Here is a 25,671-nt window from a genome sequence, read left to right on the forward strand (position 1 = left end):
TGGGACTGGGCTTCAAGCCCAGGTCTGTCTGAATCCCAAGGCTCTTGATGGAGGTCTAAACTGGCATCATCAGCATCACCTGAAAGGCTTGTTAAAGCAGAGTGTGCACGACCCTGTCCCTGGTGTATGAATCAATAGGCTTGGGGTGGAGCTCAAGGATTTGCATTTCTGACAAGTTCCAGGTGATGCTGATGCTGCTTGTGCCCAGGAACACATCTTTAGAGCCAGGAGCCTAAATCACTTTGCTCTGCCCTCTCATAAGGAGCTATGATTATGAAAGTAGGCTATAGCTGGCAAACTAGATGTACATCTCTCTCTCCCTTAATCCCAAGCGTTCTTAACATCATCAGCAATGACCTGGCCTCTGAAGGGTGGACAGAAGCCCTACTGTCATAAGGTTGCCAGATAAAATACAGGAAGCCTGGGGTGTCTTAGTCTGTTTGTGCTGCTATAACAGAATACTAGAGGCTAGGTAATTTACAAAGAACAGACATTTGTTGCTCACGGTTCTGGAGTCTGGGAAGTCCAAAATCAAGTCATGTGCAGATTCAGTTGATTGGTGAGAGCTGCTTTCTGTTTCCAAGACAGTTCCCTTTTGCTATATCCTCCTTAAGGGAGGAGGACAACTCTATCCTCACACAGCAAAAGAGCAAGCTCACCACACGCCATAAGAATCCCTTTTTATAAGGGCCTTGCGTCCATTCGGGAGGGAGGAGCTCTCAGGGCTTAATCACCTCTTAAAGGACCCACCTCTGAAAACCATCACATTGGCAACAGCTGAATTTTGGAGGAGACACATCCCTACCATAGCACTGGTTAAATTTAAATTTCAAGATAAACAACAAATAATCTTTAGTAGAAGCATTTTCTAAATATTGCATGGTATATACTTCTACTTTAAAAAAAAACTGTTTATTTAAAATTCTAATTTCAGGGGTCTGTACTTTCATTTGCTATATCTGGCAATCCTATACTATTGCTTTTGAAAGACAAATTTTACTCTTAGGGATGGAAATTACCCCCAAATCCAAACCCCGCCCAAACAACAGGCTTCTCAGCCAAGGGATTCTTTCCCTTCTTGCCAAATATAAAAGAAAGAAATGTCTAATTAGTTTATTTGCCAGATGCATTCACACAAAGTTACAATGTGCAGGAGGTCTGGAGCACAGGTTATATAACCACCTAACACCCTCTTGAACTCCTGACGTCAGGTGATCCACCCACCTCGGCCTCCCAAAGTGCTAGGATTAACAGGCGTGAGCCACCGCGCCCCGTCTTTCACCTAACACCCTCAATGCAGCAGCCACCTCTTCCTGTCAACCTCCAGCCCCTTCTGTGGTCTCTGAGGAGAGGCATTTGCTAATGAAGTGCATCTGCTGGGGCTGTTAGGAAGTACCAATGTCCATCACCCCATCTCTGCTTGAAGCCCAGAGAGAATGGTCCATACCTTCCCAGCAGAAGAGACTGCCTGAGAGAAAGGAGTAGGGTCCTGTGGAGGAAGGGTTGGGAGAGGTCTTGATGACAAAGATGGACTTTTCCAGGTCCCTAGGAGGTAATCTAGTAAATGGCAGTGGCCCCCTCCTCCCAATCTCACGAGCCACATCTGCTCAGACACCTGTGCACTGCTTCCCCAGCAAGTAAGACTGACAGATCCAAGGAAGTTAAAACAAAAAGAATGTTTCAAAAGCTTTACTGTGTACCAGGCACAAATCCAACAGTATTTCACGTAATCCTTCAGCACTCCTATAACGCAGGTTTCAAGGTGGTCGTTTACAAAGGCTTAGCTTTCTTTAACTTGACACGGTCTTTGGGTCTGGGTTTGAAACCTGGCTCTGCCATTGACTAAGCGGTTAAACCATATGAAGTCACTGTTTGCATTTAAAAACGTCTGAATATTGGCAATTTCATGTGGTATAACTGAATAGTTGTGGGACCACAATTTCCCTCAGCCTCAGTTTCTGCATCATTAAAATGGAGATTATAACAATGTCTTTCTCAGGGTTGTGGTGGTAATGACATGATCTGATAGATATTTGAAACTCTTAATGTACTATTGGCATATGGTAAGTGCTAAATAAATTTAGGTCACGATTATCATCATCATCACGATTTTGCTAGCTGTATAGGAAAATTATACAAGTCCAGACAGAGTCACGTGTCATTGAAGAGAGGATTCTGTGGGTGAAGACAGCTTTTGAATCCTGTTGCCAGCCCTCTAGCCCAACCAGGGTTTTGCACAAGGATCTAGATGAGTCTGTCCAATAGAACTTTCTAGAATGATGGAAATTTTATTATGCACTGCCGGATACAGCAGCCATCAGCCGTGAGTGGCTGGGGAGCACATGAAATGCAGCTATCGTAATTCCAGAACTAAATTTATTTCTTTTTAATTAATTTTATTTTAGATTCAAATGTCCACCTGTGGCTGGAGGCTATTAAATTAGACAATGCAGATGTACAATGCAATGTAGTCTCTTCTTCTGCCCTCATGGTGGGATCTCAGGAGGAGTGTTTGGCTTTTTGTGGAGGAGTAGAACCAAGAAAGGAATGAGAAAACATGACAGTAGCCCTGTTCTGGCCCCGCAGCTGGTATGGGTTTCCAGGTCAACAGGTACAGCATTGGAAATAGATATCGTTGATCTGATTGGTGGACTGGGATGACAACCTTTGTTAAAGAGAAAAGAAAAGGAAATCTTCCAAAGTATGAGCAACCACAAAAAAGAGCTCTGAAAAGACCATCTCCATTATTCAAATCCGTCCCAACCTTCATGCCAAGGGGCTTTAGGCTCCTTCACTAGTGCCTGCCTAAGGCCATACACATTATCTTCTTAATCTTCTAATCCAAACTGGGCCAAAAATACTTCCCCTGTTTCATTTTGGCTTCAAAAAGTAAGTGGACATGTTCACAAGAAACTTTTCCCAAATTTAAGGGAAAACATTAGTCATCACCTGTCGGCAAAGATTCCAGGTCCAAGAAAAGAGTTTATGTTTCATTAAGCTGCAAGTTCCCTCCTCCCAGCCTGATGTCCTGTTTCCACAAGTCAAGGGGAATGTGGTCCCCACACTCCAGCGTTCCTTTCCCTCCCTGGTCTCTTCTTATGTGATGTTTTTAAAACTCATGTGAAATTTGTATTCTGCCATCTATGTCTATTCTTGTGTGCCAGGCCTTCTCCATCTGTCTTCCTACAGCCGTTATTTACCCTTTTCTGTCCTGCAGCATTTCCAAGGGGTCTTGGAGAAGATGTTCTGGGTGTTTACTCCTCACCCTCTCTCTATCCACTATCAAGTCTAAGCAGCAGTTGAGTTCCTACAGCTGTGGCTCATTTGAATAGCGTTCTTGTTTAATCACAGCATTCACAGGTCCCAGAAACACCTTTCCCTCTTGGTATTCCTTCAGGCCTGTAAGTGCTAATGGCTAGCTCCTGAGCGTCTCACCGAGCCTTGTTGGTTTTCTTCATCCTGACCATACCTCTGTAAATGAAATCTTTCTTTATTAAAATCTCTTCAATCAAACTCCCTGAGTGTTTCATCTATTTCCTGCTGGAAACTTAATTAACACATCTTGTATATTTTAAGAAAAATATATTGTACATATTCCGCAAGTAGCCACCAAATAGATGAGGCATGTTTGTCCTACAGTCACCACCCCGAACTGAGAAACACAGTCCTCAGATTTATCATCAAAGAGGCATGTCTGGCCAGGCACTGTGGCTCATGTCTGTAATCCCAGGGCTTTGAGAGGCCAAGGTGGGTGGATCACTTGAGGTCAAAGTTGGAGACCAGCCTGCCAACAAGGTGAAACCACATCTCTACTAAAAATACAAAAAAAGTAGCTGGGCCTGGTGGCACACGCCTGTAATCCCAGCTACTCCGGAGGCTGAGGCAGGAGAATCACTTGAACCTGGGAGGCAGAGGTTGTAGTGAGCCGAGATCACGCCACTGCACTTCAGCCTGGACGACAGAGTAAGACTCAGTAGGGCATGATGATTGGCGTACATCAGTACCAATAAATGATTCATCTCTCCTGTCAAAGTCTTCTGACTCTGCCCTCTTTAGGAGCAGTTTTCTGTGACTAAATCTGTTGAGTTCCCTTATACAACCCCATCCCAATATGCAAATGGATTTTTGTGAATATGTGATGGAATTGTGTACATAAAATCTGTTCAAATATATGCACCTAGAAACAGAAGTTTTGGTGCCCTCTGAGGATGTCAAGAAATCATCTCTGCCAGGCTCTTACCTTGATTCAGGTAAGGTTTATTTACCTTGTTTGGCAGGTGATATAACTAAGACCCAGAGAAGTTAAGAGAAATGCCCAGAGATGGATCTGTTTCCCATGCTGCCACCACGCCCCCATGTCCATAGCAGATATTGTTATTCAATCACATTACTCATTCCCATTAGGAGGCCTTGTTGCAGTTCTCTAGCAACCAACAAATCCCTCAGAGTTGACATTCAAGACCTGTTTGTTATCCTAGCATGTCCTCGAGTATTAAAAACTGGAAAAAAGGGCTAGAAATCAGTCTCTATAGTCTCCTAGTGCACTGTTCTTTCTGAGATATTTTCCTGTAAATTCAGAATATCTGTGCAGACTATGTTCCTGTTATCTTTAATACCTAGTATGTTAACAAAACATCCTTTTTTCTTTTTTTTGAGACAGGGTCTCACTCTGTCACCCCAGGCTGGAGTGCAGTGGTGCAGTCACGGTGCACTTCAGCCTTGACCTCCCAGGCTCAGGTGATCATCCCACCTCCTCCTCCCCAGTAGCTGGGCCTACAGTTGCCCACTACCACACCTGGCTAATTTTTATATTTCAAAAAAATGGTTTTTTTTGTATTTTTTTGTTGAGACAGGGTTTTGCATGTCGCACAGGTTGGTCTCCAACTTCTGGGCTCAAGTGACTCACCCACCTTGGCCTCCCAAAGCAAGAGGATTATATGTGTGAACTACCATACCTGGCCAAGTGAGCCTCTTTGAGCCTCAGTTTCCACATTATAACCTGGAGATTATTAAGATTTCCTTATTGGGAGGGTTAATTGATAAACAAATGCAAAGTACCTGGCACAGTATCATATAATGGGTGCCCTGTTCATGGTAGCTCTTATTACTCGTATTTTTATCAGCAGAATGTCTGCCATCCACAATGTGCTCTTTCATGGTGGTCATCAGGCCATTAGGCTGTTCACAAGTATTTTATTTATTTTCATGAAATATGTGGCATGCTAATTGCATTTCTCTACCACATTCAAATTATATGTGACCAAATGGCTTGCTTTGGCCAAAAAATAAATAAAAGCAAGAGATATGATTTCTGATTAGAAGCATTTAATTGCTGCTTCTCTCCTCCAGTCTTCCTTTTCTATGTTTTTGTGACTGTGGAGACAGATGTGAAGATGGATCATCCATCAACCTAAGGCTGAGTACGCTGATGAGCAGAACCCCAGGCTGACCCCTGTTGGACATGTCGTGTAAGTGAGAAATACAGCTCTTGGGTAAAGCCAATGAGATTTTGCAATTGTTTCTAATCCATCTTGATGAATGCATCAAGTTTCCAGGGAAGCGGAAACTTCTCTCATAATAGAGAGGTAACCTGAAATAGTTATGTGTCTTAAATATTCATGTCCCCCAAAGTAATTTTCTCACTCTCCTACATAGTACTGGGTAATAACGCTGCTTACTATGTATCCAGTGCCACTACATGCCAAGCATGTTTTCTGGAGATTTCATGCAAGCCGATGTATACATTTTAGTACCATGTGTGGCACATGGTAAATGTCCAAAATTATTCTAATCATCACACCATCACTGTCATTATTATGCATCATCTCCAGTCCTTCTGACAGCCCAATGAGGGAGGGACTATTATTATCTCCACTTGACAGAGGAGGAAGCCAAGGCACAAAGTCGTTAAGTAATATGCTCAAGGTCTCAGAGGCAGAAAATAATGCAGCAAGGGTTTGGTCCAAGTCTGAAACCAAACTTCTCGTCTTTTCCATACTGCTCCATTTACTGCCCATTAAGGACTATCAAATTCCATGTAATAGACTGTCCTGAACAATTCTGCTTCCCACTGGTGTGGCAAGTGCCCCAACCTCAGAATGGTGGCCCTGGTTCTACCACTTGCAGCTACGTAGACTAATCCATTGAGGCAGAGAAAAATTGGATTCCCTCAGGCTAATCCCTTCATGGAAATTAGAACTTGGCATTCAGAAAGAGGATTTATATTTTTCTACCAGCTTCAAGATTCACTACCAAAAGGGATTTCCCCCTCCTTCCTTCATTTTCTTCGAAATCTCTAGGTTGTCTGTCACTTATTTCTGTCTCATAAGTAGAATGAGATGAGGGGCCAGTGACAAGTTTTTCCTTTCCTGCTCATCCTCCTAGATGTGCGGGTCCACACAGGGAGGCAGAGAGAGAGAACCCAAACACAGACAGACCTACCAACCAGCCTCCACTCACCACATCTGCCTCCAGGCCATTTATTTCATTAAAGCACAGGATGCTCAAGAGAACTCAGGAAAAGGGACAATTTCATTTTTCCTACACTTTGGAAATTAAAATTATTTCCAAAACATAATTTGCTTTGTTCTTCGAGAAAGCTAAGGAGAGGAGAAAAGAGGTCAAAGGAGTAAGAGGTAAAGAAAAAAAAATGAGAGGCAGAAAGAGAGAGCAGGAGAGAGAGGATAATAGAAAGACACATAGCAGTCTTTAGAAAGACTATCATATAGAAAGACACCTAGTATATTGAGAGGTCAACACAGGAGAATTGCTTGAGCCCAGGAGTTTTAGACCAACCTGGGCAACATAGTGCTACCCTATCTCTACAAAAATTTTTCAAAAATTAGCCAGGTGTGGTGGCATGCAGCTGTGGTCCTAGCTACTCAGGAGGCTGAGGCAGGAGGATTGCTTGAGTCCAGGAGATGGAAGTTGCATTGAACTTTGATTGAGCCACTACAATCCAGCCTGGGTAACAGAGTGTGACTCTGTCTAAAAAAAGAGAAAAACTATATATATATATATATATATATATATATATATATATTTAAATGTGTGTGTGTGTGTGTGTGTGTGTGTGTGTGTGTGTGTGTATGTGGGGGAAGAGAAAGGGAACAGAATAATGATAAGATTGGTTCTGTGTCTTCATTATCTCAGCAATCATTTGATTTTTTTTTTATTATTTTAATTGGTGCTACTTTGTCAATCACCCACATTTGGAGTGTATTATGGAATCCCTTCCTTGTACTCCCTCTCATACCCCAGAAAAGTCTCTAACTCAGTGGTTCCCACAAGTCGTTTATATCTGTGGTTCATCTTGAAATGACATGGGGTATTGGGAAGGACAGACTTTCTAGTTCAACTATCCTGTATACAAAATACAGTCCTAGCCCATTGTTTTCATTCAGCTAATACTTGTTGATAACTGTATGTATGCCAAGCACTGTTCTAGGCACTGAGTTACAGTGAACAAAATCCCCTGCCTTCATAAAGCTTCCATTCTAGAGGAACAAACAGAAAGAAGGATATATAATATTTTAGTGGTAAGTACAGTGGAGGAAAATAAATCATAAGAGGAGGATAAGGATAAGGAGTACTAATACCGGAATGAGGCACAATTTTCAATAAAACTATTGGGGTGGGCCGCACTGTGAAGGAGGACCCTGGAGCAAAGCCCTGTAGGAGGTGGACTCCGCAGGTGATCTTGAGGAAAAGCAAACACCAAGTGCAAATGTCCTGGAGTGAGGGCACTCCCAGCATGTGAGAGGCCATTGAAGGAGTGAGGAACAGTAAAGAGGAAGGTGTAACAGGTGGTCGGTGCTGATGCAGTTGAAGAGTTATTGAAGTTCAGACACTAGAGGAAGTGAAGTGGAAAGAAAGAGATCAGGAAGTGGGATGTATGAAACTGACTTTATGAAATGACTGCCATTCCCATGCACAATCTAGAGTAATGGCAGTGAATGTCTGAAGTAGGACAGAAGAAAAAAACTACAGATGGTGAGAAGGTGAGGGGTACTGGAAGTCTCATGTACGCAGGAATTAAAGTACCTGAGAATTAGAGAAGAATGGTGTTGGAGTGTAATCGCCCAGGGGTTTCATTTTGCCCACTGTCCAGATAGAGCCGATTTATCAAGGTGGGGGAACTGCAGCAGAGAAAGTTTAATACGCATGGAGCCAGCTAAACAGATGACCAGAGTTTTATTATTACTTAGATTGCCTCCCTGAAAATTCAGAGACTCTAATTTTTTAAGGATAGTTTGGCAGGCAGGGGCCTAGGGAATGGGTGCTGCTGATTCATTGGGGATATAATCATAGGGGTGTGGAAAATGGCCCCCATATGTTGAGTCTGCTTCTGGGTGGGGTGTAGTCAACTGGTCATCAGAAATGCAACAGCCTAAAAAGACATCTTAAAAGGCCAACCTTAGGTTCTACAGTAATGTTGTCACTGAAAAAAAAGGTCTTGGTGAGGTACCGCCATTTCTTCTGTCCTCGGTTTCTGCGTCTTTCACAGAGCTTCCAGCAGCACCACGTTGGGCCAGAGCATCCGGAGGTGCACAACCTCTGCAGTCCATAGGTGCCACTATGAGGGTGGCCCTGGAAGAATTTGCCATTTGCAGTTCAAAACAAGTGGCAGTTACTAGCCATGATGTGTTTGTGCTTTGGATCTGGATTTGCTGCACCCTTCTTTATAGTAAGACACCAACTACTTAAAAAATAAGGATGTTTCAGCTCATCCATTTAACAGCTATGAAGAGCATTTTAAGAGGTTCAGTCTCGGGAAAATGGATCAAACTCATATGGCATACTAGATATGTGTGTAAATAAACTTATGACATGAAAACAAAATAATGTCATTTATAGGAGTAATTGGGGAAGTGGCAAATCTTGTGACCCACCCCCCCAACAATGGCTGGTTATTGGTTAATTATGCTTACATTTGAGCAGAATTCAGAGCCCTGTCATCCTCCTAACCTGGTGGCCTTTCACCAGTTTTACAAAGGCAGTTTCGTTTTGGGAAAGTCTATTATCACTTAAAGTATAAACTAAGCTTCTCCCAAAGATATCTTGGCTCACACTCAGGAATGACCAAGGACAGCTTGGAGGTTAAAAGCAAGATAGAATTGGTTACATTGGATCTCTTTCACTGTCATAATTGTCTCACTGTTTAAATTTTTGCAAAGGGGGTTTCAAGAGAGGATGACAATGAGCCAGGTCCTGCTCTTCAAAGAATTAGAGGGAGGGTCTGGAGAGCAGTAGTTGATTATGATAAGAAGGGGAGGGAGCCTGTGACTTGCAGTTCAAGCTTGGTTTGGAGCAGTTAGTGAAGAAGGAGGCAAATGGTCTGAACACAGCAATAAGGAGCTAGGAGGACACCTACTTTACACCAGGCCCTGTAGATAAGGGTCATTGGATAGAAGGCAGCCACCACTTGAGAGGACTATAGGGAAACAGGGTTCTCAAGGAAGAAACAGGTATCAGTTAGGTCAATCTATGGAGCACATGGAGCTTAGGTTTCCTCTTGACCCTGGAGGAAGGAAGCCCTCACAAGAGTATTCTGAACTCTGCTTAGTTTCTGCCACATCTAACTCTGTGTCCTTGGGCAAGTTATTCGACCTTACCAAGCCAGTTTTATAATCCATAAAGTGACTCAATGAGACCTATCTCGCAGGATGTTGTGAGGCTTAGACCGGACAACATCCAGAAAGCATCTAAAAGCTACAGCCAGCACATGGTAGGTGCTCACCACCATCAGGCCCACAGTCTATGGCTCAGGTTACACAGGTCTGAGTTCAAATCCTGACTCCAACCCTTACTATTACTGTGTGACCTGGGGCTAGTTATCTCACTTCTCTGAGTCTTAGTTTTCTTCTATAAAAGATTGAAAGATTTATACCAGGCACAAACGATGCTTGTAAGGAAAAAAAAAATGGAAAAATAATGTAAAGAGCTATTATGTTTTGCCACTTTCTCCTTGCTAGAAGAAACTCCAAAGCATAAAAAAGTAGTTTTCTCCTCCCTACCCCTAGCGATTTTTAAAGTAAATCAACAGGCCTCTGTATTCTGGGCTCTCTTGTTCCAGGAAAAATCAGGAGCCTCTTTGAGAAGTTTCAGAACGGCTACTTAGGCATTGAATACATTAAGGGGTTAGGCAAGATCAGGCTGAACTAAAAGGAACAGAGACTAGAGTTTGGAGTTGACATTGAACTATGGGTAGCCCAAACCCAGGAAAAGACAGGCGAATTCCCTAAGATGGGGAAAAAGGTTGGCGTGGGTTCTGCAAGGAAGTGGTAGACAGCTATTTGCATTCTAAGGCAGACTCAGGGATGTACGGGGCTGCTACTGGGATAGTGCATTCCAAGTCTTCACTTGTCTTCCAGGCCCATCACATTGATGGGTGTTTCTGTGGCCTGGAAGTCAAGGGCACCACAGCGTATGTAGAGCAAACATGTTGCAATTTTTTTCCCATCCTATTCTTGGCTTAGAGTATAGCAGGCCACCTGCTCAAGACACAGTCCAATAGCTATTGCATCAAAGTTACCCTCCATGCAGGTGTCCCTGGAGGTCACCTCATTCTTCAGTACAGGAAGTTGGCAGCTTCTAAGGGTGCAGCTGCCTTGCCAGACATTTCAGGTGCTAGGATGAAGTCACCTGAATTCAATGCCTTCTGCTTCTGTTTGCCCTCAATCCAGCTTCCAAATTTTGAACTCTTTCTACTCACTCCTTGATGACTTAAGGCCAATCATTCAGGTAAAAATTTGCCTAGGACTTGTCTTCTGTTAAATGGAAATGATTTCTATTTATAGGATTTTTATGTCTCATGAATAATAGAAACTCTGCAAATAAGTATGGAAATTAGGTGCAAAATAAATGGCAGTGGTAATAATGATAGAACTAGTAGTACTAGCAGTAATAGTAATACTATCAAGACAACAGATGCAGTCACCAGAGGCTGGCCCAGCTTTCACCAGTCCCAAAGGTAGGCAGCAAAAATAGGAGAAAACACATTGGCCCAGCTGTCCTGAAAACATAGTTCTGCTCATGGCTTGGTCACAGACTGCCCTGGTAACACTGGTTAACTCCTCAAGCCTCTGCCTTCGTTTCTGTATATGTCAAGTCGGGATGGCCCCTTCCACTTTAGAAAAAAAAGTTGCAGCTGGAAGAGATCCTGGTGGGCTAGGAGAGACCCCCCAACTTCAGTGGACCTCAACTCCAGCCAGCGTTAAGGCTCTTACACCTTCGCAAGAAGGAATTCAAGGATGAGTTAGAAAATAGTGAAAGCATGGAGATTTATTGAAAAGGAAAAAGTACATGCTCAAGAAAGGGGAGTGTGGACGTACTTAAGAAAGGGGAGTGCGGGCGTACTTAAGAAAGGGGAGTGCGGGCGTACTTAAGAAAGGGGAGTGCGGACGTACTCCAGAGTCACGCATGAGGGGGTTTGGGGCTGCGACCTCTATGGGTTTCTTTAACCAAGGGGTGGAACATTCATGAAAGTTCCTGGAAAAAGGTGGACATTTCCCAGAGCAGCAGTGTCATCCATTTTTACACCAAAAACTTTCATGGTACTGGTGGACTTAGTGTTTTAATGTGCATATAATGAGGTCCTAGGAGAATCCCAGGTAAAATTCAGCTCCACATTGGGTCCAGTTGGTCTTAGCCAGCTTGCTCCACATGCTGGTTTTTTAAGGCCTTAGTCCCTGGCTTCTGTAGGTATTTCAAGTTTCCTTTTGCTAGTCATGTGAAACTGCTGCCTGGAATTTTCTATTCTACTGCAACTACACCATATTATTTCTGTCTCAAAGTGCCCTGTGAGAACATCTGGTCCAACTCTCTCTCCTCTGCACCCCGCTTTATGGAGGGAAACAATTGAGACCAAGAAGGTTTAGTGGCCCACCTGACTAGTGCAATGAACAGTTTCCAAAACCATAAAAGCTTCATTGATTTTTGTTTTGTTTACTGACAAGAGTTGGGAAGATTGTGGGGTAGGGGCAAAAAAATCTATAAATGTGACATTCTTTTTCCTTGAAAGGTTTTGGATATACTGGGAAAACAAGTTAAATTCATGCCAGAAAAAAAGTTTTTAAAAATAAGATAATACATAGGAATTTCTCTGAAAAATGTAAAAATACATAGACAAATTATGGTAGTGTAGAGACCAACAGAAAACTTTCCCTTTGTTCTCTGAAGGTTCATTGAAAAACTGACAAAAGGCAGATTAACAGGAGAAATGGCACACAAATTTATTAACATACATGGGTGAGAACCAGAGAGTGATTTCCCCCAGTACAGTACAGAATCTTACACACCATCTTGGAATTACAGAAACAATGGGGGCTCAGGGTATAGCCAAAAACAGAGGATGGTGGTAAATTAGATTACGATGGCAAGACAGGTTGTGGGAGGGAGAGAGGAGGAGACCTGGCTAGCAAAAGTGGTCTTGTTATATAGATGAAGCCTCACATTTAGCAGCCTGCTGGGAGAATAGATGGTAAATGTTTCTTTGAGATCTTTAAAGGTGTCAGACTCTCTGTTAAATTTTTCCAGATAAGGACAAGAGAAAGCTTCAGGGAAAGCCTGGCTGCCTCAATACAGATTCTCTACAGATGCAAATCTCCCCATCAAAAGACAGCTTTGAAGGGTCACCTCTGTTTACAGGCTTTCTGAACTGCCATCTCAAAATACGTCAAAGAAGTATATTTTGGGGTGAAATATTTTGGTCTCCTTCAGTAGCCAGCCGGCAAGATGACCCTTAGTGACTCCACCCTTTGGTATTCACCCTCTTGTGTAGGCTCCTCCCACATTGTACCAGGGCCGGTCTGTGTGACCCATAAAAGATGGAAGAAGTTATGGTCAGTCACATTTGAGATGAGATAATAAGATTGTAGCTTATTCTGTCTTGGGCTGTCTCTCAGATTGCTTGCTCTAGGATGAGGCCAGCCACCATGCTGTGAGGACATTCAGGAAGCCTATGGAGAGACCCATGTGATAGGGCATGCAATCAATAGCCTGTGAAGTGCTGAGTCCTGCTAACTACCCCATGAATGAACTTGGAAGCAGATCCCCCGGCCTGGGGTGACCACAAGCCTGGCTGACAGCTTGATGGCAACCATAGGAGATATCCTAAGCCAGAACTACTCAGGTAAATCTTGTCTGGATGCCTGCCCCGTAGAAACTATAAGGTAATACATGTGCATTGTTATCAGCTACTAAGTTTGAGGATTGTTACGGAACAATACATGACATAGATCATCATCATTCTTTATAGAGCACCTACTGTATGTTGAGCTGTGCCTCCCAACGCATAGGTAACAAAGACTTCAGCAAAAACTCTGGCTAGGGATGATGACTGCATCGAGCTAGACTTCCCTTGGGTTTGCCTCTTGGGAGCCAGTGGGTGGTACACACTAAACCCTCAACTCTATTAAAGTAAAACCATGGTTTCTTTCCAAAAGCAAGATCACAAGGTTTGTGTGTACCTGCACGAACAGTAAGAGAGAGAGAGACTCATTTATATTAATTTCAGCATAGAGGGGGAATCCAAGACATGGCTGCCTGCCACATGGACCTCAGAAGGAGGCAGGTTTAAAAGATCCCCCAAAGTAGGTGAGAATGAGACATCTCCTCTGGAAAAGGGCCTTAGCCACTCCCCTGGAGAACCTGGCTGCGTCTGTGAACCTACTAGGCAGTAGCTACATCATGTGTAGTGTGGCATAAAGCAAGTCACTTGTTCATCCACAAAATGGAAATAAAATCAGTTCTAGTCTTTCAAAAGTATGTAGCAAAGGTCAGATGAAAAAATGCTTCACACATTATAAAACACTGTGCAAACGTTGATAACGATCATGAAAATAAAGTGAGATCTTGCATATCAAGTTCCTAGAACAGGGCCTGGCTGGCTGTATAAGGTTAACAGATAGATGGTGGGGTGTATTGCTGTTGATAGACTCACCTCTGGCAAAGTGAGAGAGAAGCAAGTAAAGTGGTGGCAGCAGAGATTTTCTCATCTCTGGACTGTGCCCAGATGCCACTTCCTTCCTAGGAAGCCTCATCAATGTGCTGAAGACCACCCCTCCTCCACTCTTTACTCCTGTACTCCCACCCTCAATTAAAGCCCTCTGCAGCTCTGCTGAGTATAAGCAGGATTTGGATCACAAAGCAGGGGGTAGAGGGCAACAGATCCAGGAGGATTTGACAGCTTTCTCTCTCTAGGATCTGAGGAGGCTGAGAAAGCCTAAAGGCATACGATGGAGTGATAAGAGATGGGAAGACTGACTCAGCAGGAAGAGAAGCACAAAGGCCCTTTTTATCCCTCTGCCTAGGGCTTGGGTACTGATATCAATCTTCAGCTCTGGGATTAATGGAGAAAGGCAATACACACCTCCCAACAATTGCATTTCTCTTGCCTTTAAGGTAAGAATTGAAGTATTTGATTTGTAATGAATTGAAATGTGTCCCTACCCCTGAAGATGTTGAACTTCTTGCCCTCAGGGTCTGTAAATGTGCCCTTGTTCGGAAAGAGGGTTTTGGCGGGTGATTAAGTTACAAAGAGGTCATTAGGGTGGGGCCTAATCCAATATGACTGTGTCCATATCAAATGGGAAATTTGGATACACAGACAGGCACACAGGGAGAATGCCATGTGAATATGGCAGCAGAGATCAGGGTGATGTATATGTGATGATTGCCTGCAAACCACCAGGAGCTCGGAGGGAGGCCTGGAACACATCCTTCCTTCACCTTTGGAATGAACACAGTGATCTTGGACTTCCAAACTCCAGAACTGGGAGAGAAATTTCTGTTGTTTAAGTCATCCAGTTTCTGCTACTTTGTTACAGTGGCCCTAGCAAATGGATACAAGGTCACTGGATGTCAGCACAAAACTACAGGGTCAGACAGAAATACTATAGAACTCTGCATTGCCACTTACTAGCAGCATGACTTTGGGCCACGAGCTTGCCTTAATAGGCCTTGAGTATTATATCTGTCAAAAGGGAAATTCTTATAGAACTTATGGATAGTTGTTGAAAATCAAAGTAACCAATGCAAAGCTTCCCATTACAATGCCTGGCTCCTACTACCCACTCAACAATGGCAGTGGGGTTATCATTAGCAGACATAACATCTGAACTCAAATTCCTTTACCCACTAAACCAGACGTCCCCAGCCCCCAGGCCATGGACCAGCACTGGGCTACATAACAGGAGGTGAGCAGATGAGCAGAGCTTCTTCTGTGTTTACAGCTGCTCCCCATCACTCACATTACTGCCTGAGCTCCTCCTCCTGTTAGATCAGCAGTGGCACTAGATTCTCATAGGAGCATGAACCCTGTTGTGAATTACACATGTGAGGGATCTAGGTTGCATGCCCCTTATGAGAAGCTAATGATCTGTCACTGTCTCCCATCATCTCCAGATGAATCATCTAATTGCAGGAGAACAAGCTCTGGGCTCCCACTGATTCTACATTATGGCGAGTTGTATACTTGTTTCATTATATATTACAATGTAATAATAATAGAAAAAGATGAGTTCATGTCCTTTGCAGAGACATGAATAGAGCTGGAAAGCATCATTCTCAGCAAACTGACACCAGAACAGAAAACCAAACACTTCATGTTCTCACTCATAAGTGGGTACTGAATAATGAGAACACATGGACACAGGGAGGGGACCATCACACACCGTGGCCTGTTGGAGGCTGGGGAGCTGGGGGGTGATAGCAGGGGGTCGGGGGATAGAGGAGGGATAGCATTAGGAGAAATACCTAATGTATTTCACCATGGGGTGATGGATGCAGCATATATACCTATGTATGTGGCACATATATACCTATGTAACAAACCTGCACATCCTGCACATGTACCTCAGAACTTAAAGTATAATTTTAAAAAATGTGAAAGAAATAAAGTGCACAATAAATGTAATGTGCTTGAATCATCCTGAAAATCCCCCGCTAACCCGCTGGTTTATGGAAATATTGTCTTCCATGGTGCCAAAAAGTTGAGGAGCATGCTTAAACCACTCCGCCCCTCTCAGGGAAACAGAAGGACCAACTTCCTTCCAGTCTGTGAGGATCCCAAATGCTGTGAAGGAAAAGTTTTCAGACTTGATTAGACTTCTGTTGCTTCATTAAAAATTGCCACAAACTTAGTAGCTTAAACCACCACCCATTTATTATCTCACAGTTAGCCCAGGGGTGCTTGGCTGGGTTCTCTGCTTAGAGTCTCACAGACTGGGCTTTCGCCTTGTGGTTCTGTGAGCAACTGCTTCTTAGTTCCTTCAAGTTGTTGGCCAAATTCAGTTCTTTACAGAGGTAGGACTAAGGTTATCATCATTGCTGGCTGTGGGCCAGGGATCACTCAGCTCCTCAATGCCACTCTCAGATCATTCCACATGGCTCCCTCCATCTGCAACAGAGGACTGCTATCACATCAAATTTCCCTCACACTTAGAGTCTTTCTGACTTCTGCCCCTAGCTGAAGAAAACACACTGCTCCCTGAATGGGTTGATGGGATTAGATTAAGTCCACCTTCCCTGTGCCAAGCATTAAAGAAAAAATTATTCATAATACTTGTTAAAGACAGTAAGAAAGACTGTTCAAGAAGGGACTATGACTATTGAGACTGGCATATAGACTACCACAATGGAGTTTTGCAGTAGGGAAGAGAGTTTGCTCAACTCCAAACATAACAAGGAAAAGTGGGAGTTTATATCAAGGAGTAATGGATGGAAAATTATTAAGAGGTAACATTAGCGGTAAGGGGGATAATGGCTGAACTGACCTAACAGGATTCTTGCTGAAAGCAGGCCAGAGTAATCAGACATCATCTAGGGGATGGTGGGGGATAAGGAATTTGATCGGATGCTGAGAGTAGGGTATTCTAGATAAACTAACTTAGCAGGATTCTTGCTAAAATTGGGCTCTTTAAGGATATGTCCAGGGATGGGACCTAATGGGGTTCAGAAGAACCTGACTAGAGCTTGATCAAGAAGAGAACCTTTGGCACATGTAACGTAACAATCTCAGAAGTAGCACCAGACAGTGAAGCTCATGGGGCTATCTTAACATTCTGTCTACCACACTGGATTCCTAGTTCTGCTATTAATGAGATAGGTAACTTCAGACAAGATGCTTCCCCTTTCTAGACTACAAATTCTCTTTAATATTCTGTAACTCTTTCCATGATCAAATCACATTTTCTTAACTATCATAGGATACGTGTCCTGCTTGAGGGTTAAACAAAGAAGTTTAAAAGAAATAGTTTCTCTCAAAGAAGTTTTGCAATCCAAAGGCAACATTGTTTAGGCTTCAATGCAAGTTTGATTATGTGGGAGCTTAAAAAAATACTCATGTGTGAGCTGAGAATCAAGTTAGTAGATACATTTCTACAGTGGCCAAAACACTAAGCTATAGACATATAGTTCTGTGGGCTATGCCTGTCTGGCTCCAGACCTAGGTTGTGTCTTCAAGAGAAACCAATGGAATGCATCTATTTTTCTAAGTATTTCCATGTATGTATACATCTGTATGTTTTTGTGTAAGTATGTTGGGGTGGGGACAGGTAGAGTGAAAGTTGATCATACAGCTGGGCGAGGTGGCTCATGCCTGTAATCCTAGCACTTTGGGAGGCCGAGGTGGATGGATCACCTGAGGTCAGGAGTTTAAGACCAGCCTGGCCATCATGGTGAAACCCCATCTTTAAAAAAAAAAGAAAGAAAGAAAGTTGATCATACAATTGAGTAATTCTTCACATACCCAACTAAAACACAGTTAAGATGCTATGGGGGAAAAGCACTCAGGACATGCAACATTGCTTCAAAAATCTAATTCTCTGCAAGCCTAGCTGCTGAAACTGCCCACTATAACCTGAAATCCATTTTATCTAATAGTTGCTGAAACAACCTGCTGCAATTCTAAGATTAATTTTAACCACCACCATCACTCACCAACAAAAACTTCCAAACTCCCCATTATCTTACCAGTGCCAATCAACTTTCTCAAAGAGTAATACATAATATTTCTCTTTTTTATAAAACCTTCAGCCTTCTTTGTTCTTCAGGCATATCAAAGACCACCCAGTCTGTAGGTATGCCCTGAATTGCAATTCTCTCTTCCCAAATAAAATGTTAAGTTTAGAGATGCATCTCTACATTTTTATTTTGATGTTGATGCTAGATATATAAATAGATGAAATTTAAATTTCTCTCATTTGATAATAGTAGGAAAGTACACAGTTGATGATTATATTTTCTGCCAAGGTCTTGGTGTACAGAGTTTATCCTGGAAAATTTTAAGTCCATATAATTGAAATATATAGTACCAGAAAGAAATACAAAAACTTTATAATGGGCAAAAAGATTATTGGGTGTCCTTTCAATAGAATGCTTTTCAATCGTGATATGGTTTGGCTGTGTCCCCATATAAATATCACCTTGAATTGTAATTCCCATAACTCCCACGTGTCATGGGAGAAATGCAGTGGGAGGTGACTGAATTATGGGGGTGGGTCTTTCCTGTGCTGTTCTCATAATAGTGAATGAGTCTCATGAGATCTGATGGTTTTAAAAACAGGAGTTTCCCTGCACAAGCTCTTCTATCTGCCACCATGTGAGATGTACCTTTCCCCTTCCACCATGAATATGAGGCATCCCCAGCCATGTAGAACTTAAGACTTTTATAAATTGCCCAGTCTCTGAGACATCTTTATCAGTAGCATGGAAACAAACTAATAAAAGTAGAATGCTAAGTGTTTAGAGAATACTTGCAGAGTTATTTTATTCCAAAGAGGTCTGCAGATTTCATTGTCCCTCACAATTCTACAGGGCTGTAGGAATAGAAGCTAACTTCTAGAGTCTAATAGGATATAAATAATTTTTGTTAATAGAAATGTAAAATTTTGTTGGTAAAGATAAAATAGATTATTTATGACCCTATAGATATTGACTAGTTTTTGTGTCAATAATAATAATTTAATAAAAATTTCGCAAATTTTTATATTTCTATTACAAAATATTTCTATAAAGAAAAAAACGTCGCCTTCTTTTTCTTTAAAGGGAAAATATTTTTAGTTATTTATCTTCCTTCAAAGAAAGAGAAGGGTTCTGAGAGATGTAGAACTGGATAAACAAGGGAATCAGAGTCACTGAGGAAGGGTGGAGGTGAGTCTAATTAGAATATGTGTGAGTAGGGTGGTCCTTTTGTAAGTAGCTTTTTGAAGAACACAGGGCTCAGATAAAGTTCAACACTGTCAATATCATGTAGCAGAATGAAGCAATAAGGGGAACATTTATCTTTTGTTTTAAAATTCCAGTAAGTCTAGAATGAATAAAGCATTATTCATCACGATAGAAGCTAATCATTATAGGGGAGAAGTTCTTCTTTGACAGATGGTAAAGATCCAAAAATATACCAGGATATTAAAATTTTTGAGTCATGAATCAACATTTCTTTATAAATCTGGAAGTCCTTTGATATAAAATGCACCCAAAGTATTAACTGAGTAGTTAATACTTTTATGTTACATGACACATCTGTAGCAAAAGATAAATACTTGTAATTTTTTAGTTTTGAATTAATCGAAATGTAATATTCTTAGGAAGGTCTTGGATTCTTTGGGCAATGGTTTGCTTAACTTAAGGTATATTACTTTTTCTAAAATGTTTTTAGTCTTCTCATATTTTCTTTTTTTGAGATGAAGTTTTACTCTTGTTGCCAGGCTAGAGTACAAGGGCACAATCTCAGCTCACTGCAACCATGGACCTCCTGGGTTCAAGCGATTCTCCTGCCTCAGCCTCCTGACTAGCTGAGATTACAGACACCTGCCACCACGCCTGGCTAATTTTTGTACATTTAGTAGTACCACATTGACCAGGCTGGTCTTGAACTCCTGACCTCAGGTTATCCATCCGCCTCAGCCCCCCAAAGTGCTGGGATTACAGGCATGAGCACTGAGAAACTTCTAACAAAGTTTCTATATTAAATAAAATGTTAACATCTCTCCTCAGAAAATACTTGCATATACATGTGTGTATGCAAGAAATAATTCTAACAAAATTTTGAAACAGAATTTTCAAATAAAATTTTGAAAAAATTCAAACAAAATTACCAGCTCAAATTATTTTAAGAAAATTTTTACATAGCAAATATCTTTTCATTTTGTTCATTTATTTGTAAAATTATAACGTAGTTTTATTTAAAACAAAAACTGTTCCAGTTGTAGTACTAGTTTCTGTATCTCTGCTTAATTTTGTAACAGTAGTATACCTTCATTTTAAACTTAAAAATTTGTCCACATGTAATTATTTAACTAGAAAACTAGTCAATTTATATTATAATTAAAATACTATATATAACAAGTTAATTGCTGATATGGTTTGGCTCTGTGTCCCCACCCAAATCTCATCTTGAAGTATAATCCCCATGTGTCAGAGTAGGGGCCTGATGGTAGGTGATTGAATCATGGGGGTCAACTTTCCCATTGCTGTTCTCATGATAGTGAGTTCTCAAAAGATCTGATTGTTTTAAACTGTGTGGCACTACCCGCTTTGCACTGTCTCTCTCTCCTGCCACCACATAAGACACGCCTTTCTTTCCTTTCACCTTCCACCATGATTATAAGTTTCTTGAGGCCTCCCCAGCCATACAGAACTGTGGGTCAATTAAACCCCTTTTCTTTATAAATTACCCAGTTCCAGGTAGTTCTTTATAGCAGTGTGAAAACAGACTAATACAATTGCCAACCACAATTTACATAGGTATCACCATAGCTCATGCTGTTGGTACAAAATGTTGACAAAAATGTTACAATACTACATTCAGTACATAGAAAAAAATCTGTTGAATTAAAGCAATTCCATCGCCACTGACTAGATAAGCAAAGCATCCAGGTATAACTCCAGAAAAATAGGCAGGGTACAGTGGCTCATGCCTATAATCCCAGTTCTTTGGAGGCCAAGATGGGAGGATCATTTGAGCCTAGGAGTTGAAGACCAAATTCCTGGCTAACTAGTGAGACTGCCCATCTCTATTTAATAAAATAAGATAAACAAAATAAAATAAAATAAAAATAATATCAAAAAAACAAGAGCACCCACCCCACACACTATAATGCAATAATAATATATTAAATGATGTAATTATTAAGGTGAAAATTACTCCTATTAAAACCATATATTTGTGTCCAGTGGTTAAATACTTAACACTGCTTTGGTTTTAAATTTTTAATTAATTAAAATTAAATAAAATTCAAAGAATAGCCTCTTGGTCAGCCTTACCATATTTCAAGTGCTCAAAAGCCATGTATGAAATAGTGCAGTTTAGAAAGGGAAAGAAAGAGGTTTGGGGAGCTTCTGGGAGGTGAGGGGATTTGGGAAGACAGATCAATCATAGAAGAGAATTTTAAAGCTTTGTTATACTCTATTATCCTACCTTTGCTATTACCACAAAAAAGTCTGCAGACACTCTATATATTAGCAGAACTGAACAAAATAGAGACCCAGCAATTCATACAAAGAATCAAGGAACCCAACAGTTGTTTCTTTGCAAGTTTAAAGAAGATTGATAGACTACTGGCCAGCTTAACAAAGAAAAAAAGAAGAGCCAAATAAGCACAATCAGAAATGACAAAGGTGACATTATAATGATCCCACAGAAATACAAAGGATTGTCAGAGAATATTATGCACACCTGTATGCACACAAACTGGAAAATCTAGAGGAAATCAATTCCTTGAAACACACTCTCTCCTAAGATTAAATCAGGAAGAAAGTGAAACACTGAACAGACCAATATTGAGCAATACTGAGTTCCAAAATCAAATCAGTAATAAAAAACCCTACCACCACCAACAATAAAATTCCCTGGACCAGATGAATCCACAGACAAATTCTACTAGACATACAAAAAAGGGCTAGTATTAATTCTGCTAAAATCATTTCAAAAAATTGAGGAGGGATTCTTCTCTAACTCAGTCTACAAGGCTAGCATAACATTATCCTGATATCGAACCCTAGCAAAGACACAACAACAAAAAGAAACTGCAGGCCAGTATCCATGATGAACATGAATGCAAAAATCCCCCCCAAAATACTAGCAACCTGAATTTAACAGCACATGAAAAAGTTAATTCACCGTGATTAAATAGGCTTCATTCCTACCATGCAAGTTTGGTTCAACATACACAAATCAATAAATGGGATTCGTCTCTTAAAAAATAAACAAGTTAAATAAATAAATAAGATTCTTTTCTCAGTGTTAGTAAATCTAGTTTATTCCTCCCTTCTCTCTTATCCTAAAAGTGGCCCCTGAGTTCACAGAAGGTTTATATCATGTCATGACATCATAGGAGACCAGAACATATCATCCCAAATATGCCTCCTTGGCATGCATAAGGATTATTTGGAGCTGATTATTTTGAGAAACAGCAGCACAGGCGAAGCTCTGAAAAGAGCAAAACCTAGCCTTTGTAGGAAAATTTACCTTCATAAAAGGAATATCCATGTGTAACACTGTCTGCCTCTTTGTACCAAGAAGAGAGGATGACTAAGTCTCAAGAGCCTTTTCTTAATGGAAAAGATACTGACTTAAATCTGCATAACAGAACCTTACTCTCATTTAGCATATGGTTCTGGTCACATTCCCATAACTTGCCTCCCCTACATCCTTCTTTCTTCGATTTAGCTGAAGATGGTGTTTAAGTTTGAATTCTAAGCCACCTCTTTGGGTTAATCCTTGAATTTCTCCCATGTGTATATGAGATACACATGTTAACAAACTTTTTGTTGTTTTTCTCTTGCTAATCTATCCTTTGTTATGGTGTCCCCTCAGCTGAGAACTTAAAAGGAAAGAGGGCAAAGAAAATAAAAATATTTTACCCCCAAATACATTTCTTTGACATATTTTGAGATGGTGGCTGTCACAGGGACAGCAGACTGAAAAAAAGCTGTCTTTGGTGGAGGAGGTATGCATGTAGAGAATCTCAATAAATGCAGCCAGGCTTCCCTTGTCCAGCTCTAGGAGGGATTAACTGAGAGTCTGACACCTCAGAAGACTGGAAGGGAATGTTTACCTTCTATTCTGTCTGAGGGCTGCTACCTGTGAGGTTTCATGTAGAACAAGACCACTTTTGTTGGCCAAGCCTCTCTTCTCCCCCTCTCATAACCTGACAACATCAGAACTTAATTCACCACAATAACTTGTTTTTTGGACATCTTTTGAACCTCCATTCTTCCTGTAGCCTCAAGATGGTACATAAATTTCTGTACCTCACTTGGGGGTTGGGTTTCCATTCCAAAGCCTCCACTGAATACACATTATATCTATTTGTATGCCTTTTCTCCTGTTATCAATCTGCTTGACATGAGTGATTTTCAGCAAAACTTCACAGGCCCCTTACAAGAGAAAATTAAGTTTTCCTCCCCTATAACATGGTGGGGTAGGGGGCAGGATGGGCATCTGGCCCATGGTTGTTTCTCTGCTAGCATCCTTGCTGAAGTAACTCATCCCAACTTTGTCCCTTATCTCTTTGCCTCTTATCTCATAACCTAAGGAATTCACTACTCAGGTGCTCCTGTCTTTGAGATCCTGTCTCTGGCTGATGTAGGCTGCTCTGTGTCTTCTTCATGCTGATCACAAAGCCTCTTGGGCAGTCCACATTCATTTTGGCTACCATCTCATGCTTCTGTGGCATTTCTAGAGACTGATCCTGGGAACTTAGACCCATTTTGCCTAAACATACCATTTTCTTCATTCTGCCTTGATCAGCACCCTCATACCTGGGGTTCCTCTAAGACACAGGCAGTCTCTCTCAAATATACACCAGAAATACAGACACAACATTTTTCTGTCCTCAGAGCTCACCAGTTACCTGAGGCATTGTGTTTCTTTCATAATCACCCAACAGGTTCTTCCTGCCCACTGCACAGACAAAACCAGCTCACTGAGACAGTGATATTGCAGTACAGAGTTTAATTAATGCAAAGCTGGCTATGTAGGACATGGAGTTATCACTCAACTGAGTCTCCCCAAAGGCTCAGAGGTTAGAGTTTTTCCAAGAATAAGTTGGTGGGCAGGAGGCTAGGAAATGGGTGCTGCTGTTTGGCTGGAGTTGAAATCACAGGTGTGTGAAAAACAGTCCTCAAGCGCTGAGTCTGCCTCTGAGTTGGGTGGGTGTCGGTGAGGGCACAGGACTGGATGAATCAAGCCATGGGTCTGGGTGGGATCAGTCAGTTGTCAGAATGTGAAAGTCTAAAAAACATCTCAAAAGACCAATCCTAGGCTCTACAACAGTGATGTTATCTATAGGAGCAATTAGGGAAGTCACAAATCTTGTGACCTCTGGCTACTTGACTTCTGAGTCATAAGGAATTATAGTAACTCTGCTTATATTTTAGCAGAATTCAGGCCCCTTTCTTAATCCTAATCTAGTGGCCTTTTAGTAGTTTTCCGTCCCTGAACAAGGACGGAGTTAGTTTTAGGGGGGGACTATTATCATCCTTGCTTTTAAGTTAAACTGTAACTTTCTCCTATGGCTGGCTTGGCCTATGCCCAGGAATGAGCAAAGACAGCCAGCCTGTGAGGCTACAAGCAAGATGGAGTCAGCCATGCTGGATTTCTCTCACTGTCATAATCCTTGCAAAGGCAGTTTCCTTTTCAACCCAGTCAGATAAAAAGACTATTGATCTCCTTCTCAAAAACCTACAGCAGTTACTCACCCTCACTCTTCACCTCTCAAACCATCCTGCACCATCACAGATGAGAAAGAGTTTCTATTGCAGAAGAAAAAAATAATAACCCCATTGACCTAAAACGAAAAGACTATGGTACAAAATATAATTTAAAGAGTTTACTTGAGCAAAGTGAGGACAGCTGCCCAGAAGACTCTGATCCAAGTAATCTTGGCTATGAACTCCTTTTGGTCTCTGTTACAAGCAGGTTTTCAAAGGAAAAAAAAAAAAAAAAATGGGCAAGAGGGGTAAGATACAAATGGTTTACAGAAATAACATAAATTAGTCATTAGCTATACACTGTTATGCTAAAAGATGTATGTGATGGTGTGAGGCAGGGCATTATTAAGTTAATTTATAGCTACTCCTGGCAACAGCAAGCAGTTTTAAGAGATGAATACATAGCCTAAAGGGAAAAGCAGAATGTGACTGTTATCTCATGGTGATGTCTCTCTGGACTTTCATTCCTCTGATAAAAGTTATTTTCTTTTCTCACCCCTGTAGGTTCTTAGTTAAAACATATCCATTTTTAAAAGATACATTAACAAGAGAACAACAAACAGAAGCTTATTAACATGTATATTTTCACATCTACATGGGTGACACCCAGAGAATAAGTAGTTCTCAAGGAAGTAGCTTTGAATTCCAGCTTTTATATGATCTTCAACAAAGAACAGTAAATTTTTAAAGAAATGAAAAGACAAAAAAAAAAAGACTTTTAAGTCTTTACTAGTGATGTTACCTTCTCTCCAGTGCTTGGAGAGAAGGCTGAGCTATATCATTGTGACACCCTAATCCTGCTTCATCTCCAGAAAACACGATACCTGTGGTCAGAATCTCCCCTCTTGACCAGACCAGAAGAAACAGGGGATATCCAATATGGCAGCTCATATGACCTCTGAAGAGCCTCTAACTTCATCATAACCTAATTACCACACAACTGGCACATCTACT

The 25,671-nt window shown here is 41.3% G+C and overlaps 1 pseudogene; it reads left to right on the forward strand.

Annotated features, from left to right (window-relative positions):
- Positions 1-7,989: 7,989 nt before the first annotated feature.
- Positions 7,990-8,713, forward strand: LOC108593177 (cytochrome c oxidase subunit 7C, mitochondrial pseudogene; annotated as a pseudogene).
- Positions 8,714-25,671: the final 16,958 nt, after the last annotated feature.

This window comes from Callithrix jacchus, chromosome 1 (assembly GCF_049354715.1).
Source record: "Callithrix jacchus isolate 240 chromosome 1, calJac240_pri, whole genome shotgun sequence".
NCBI lineage: Eukaryota > Metazoa > Chordata > Mammalia > Primates > Cebidae > Callithrix > Callithrix jacchus.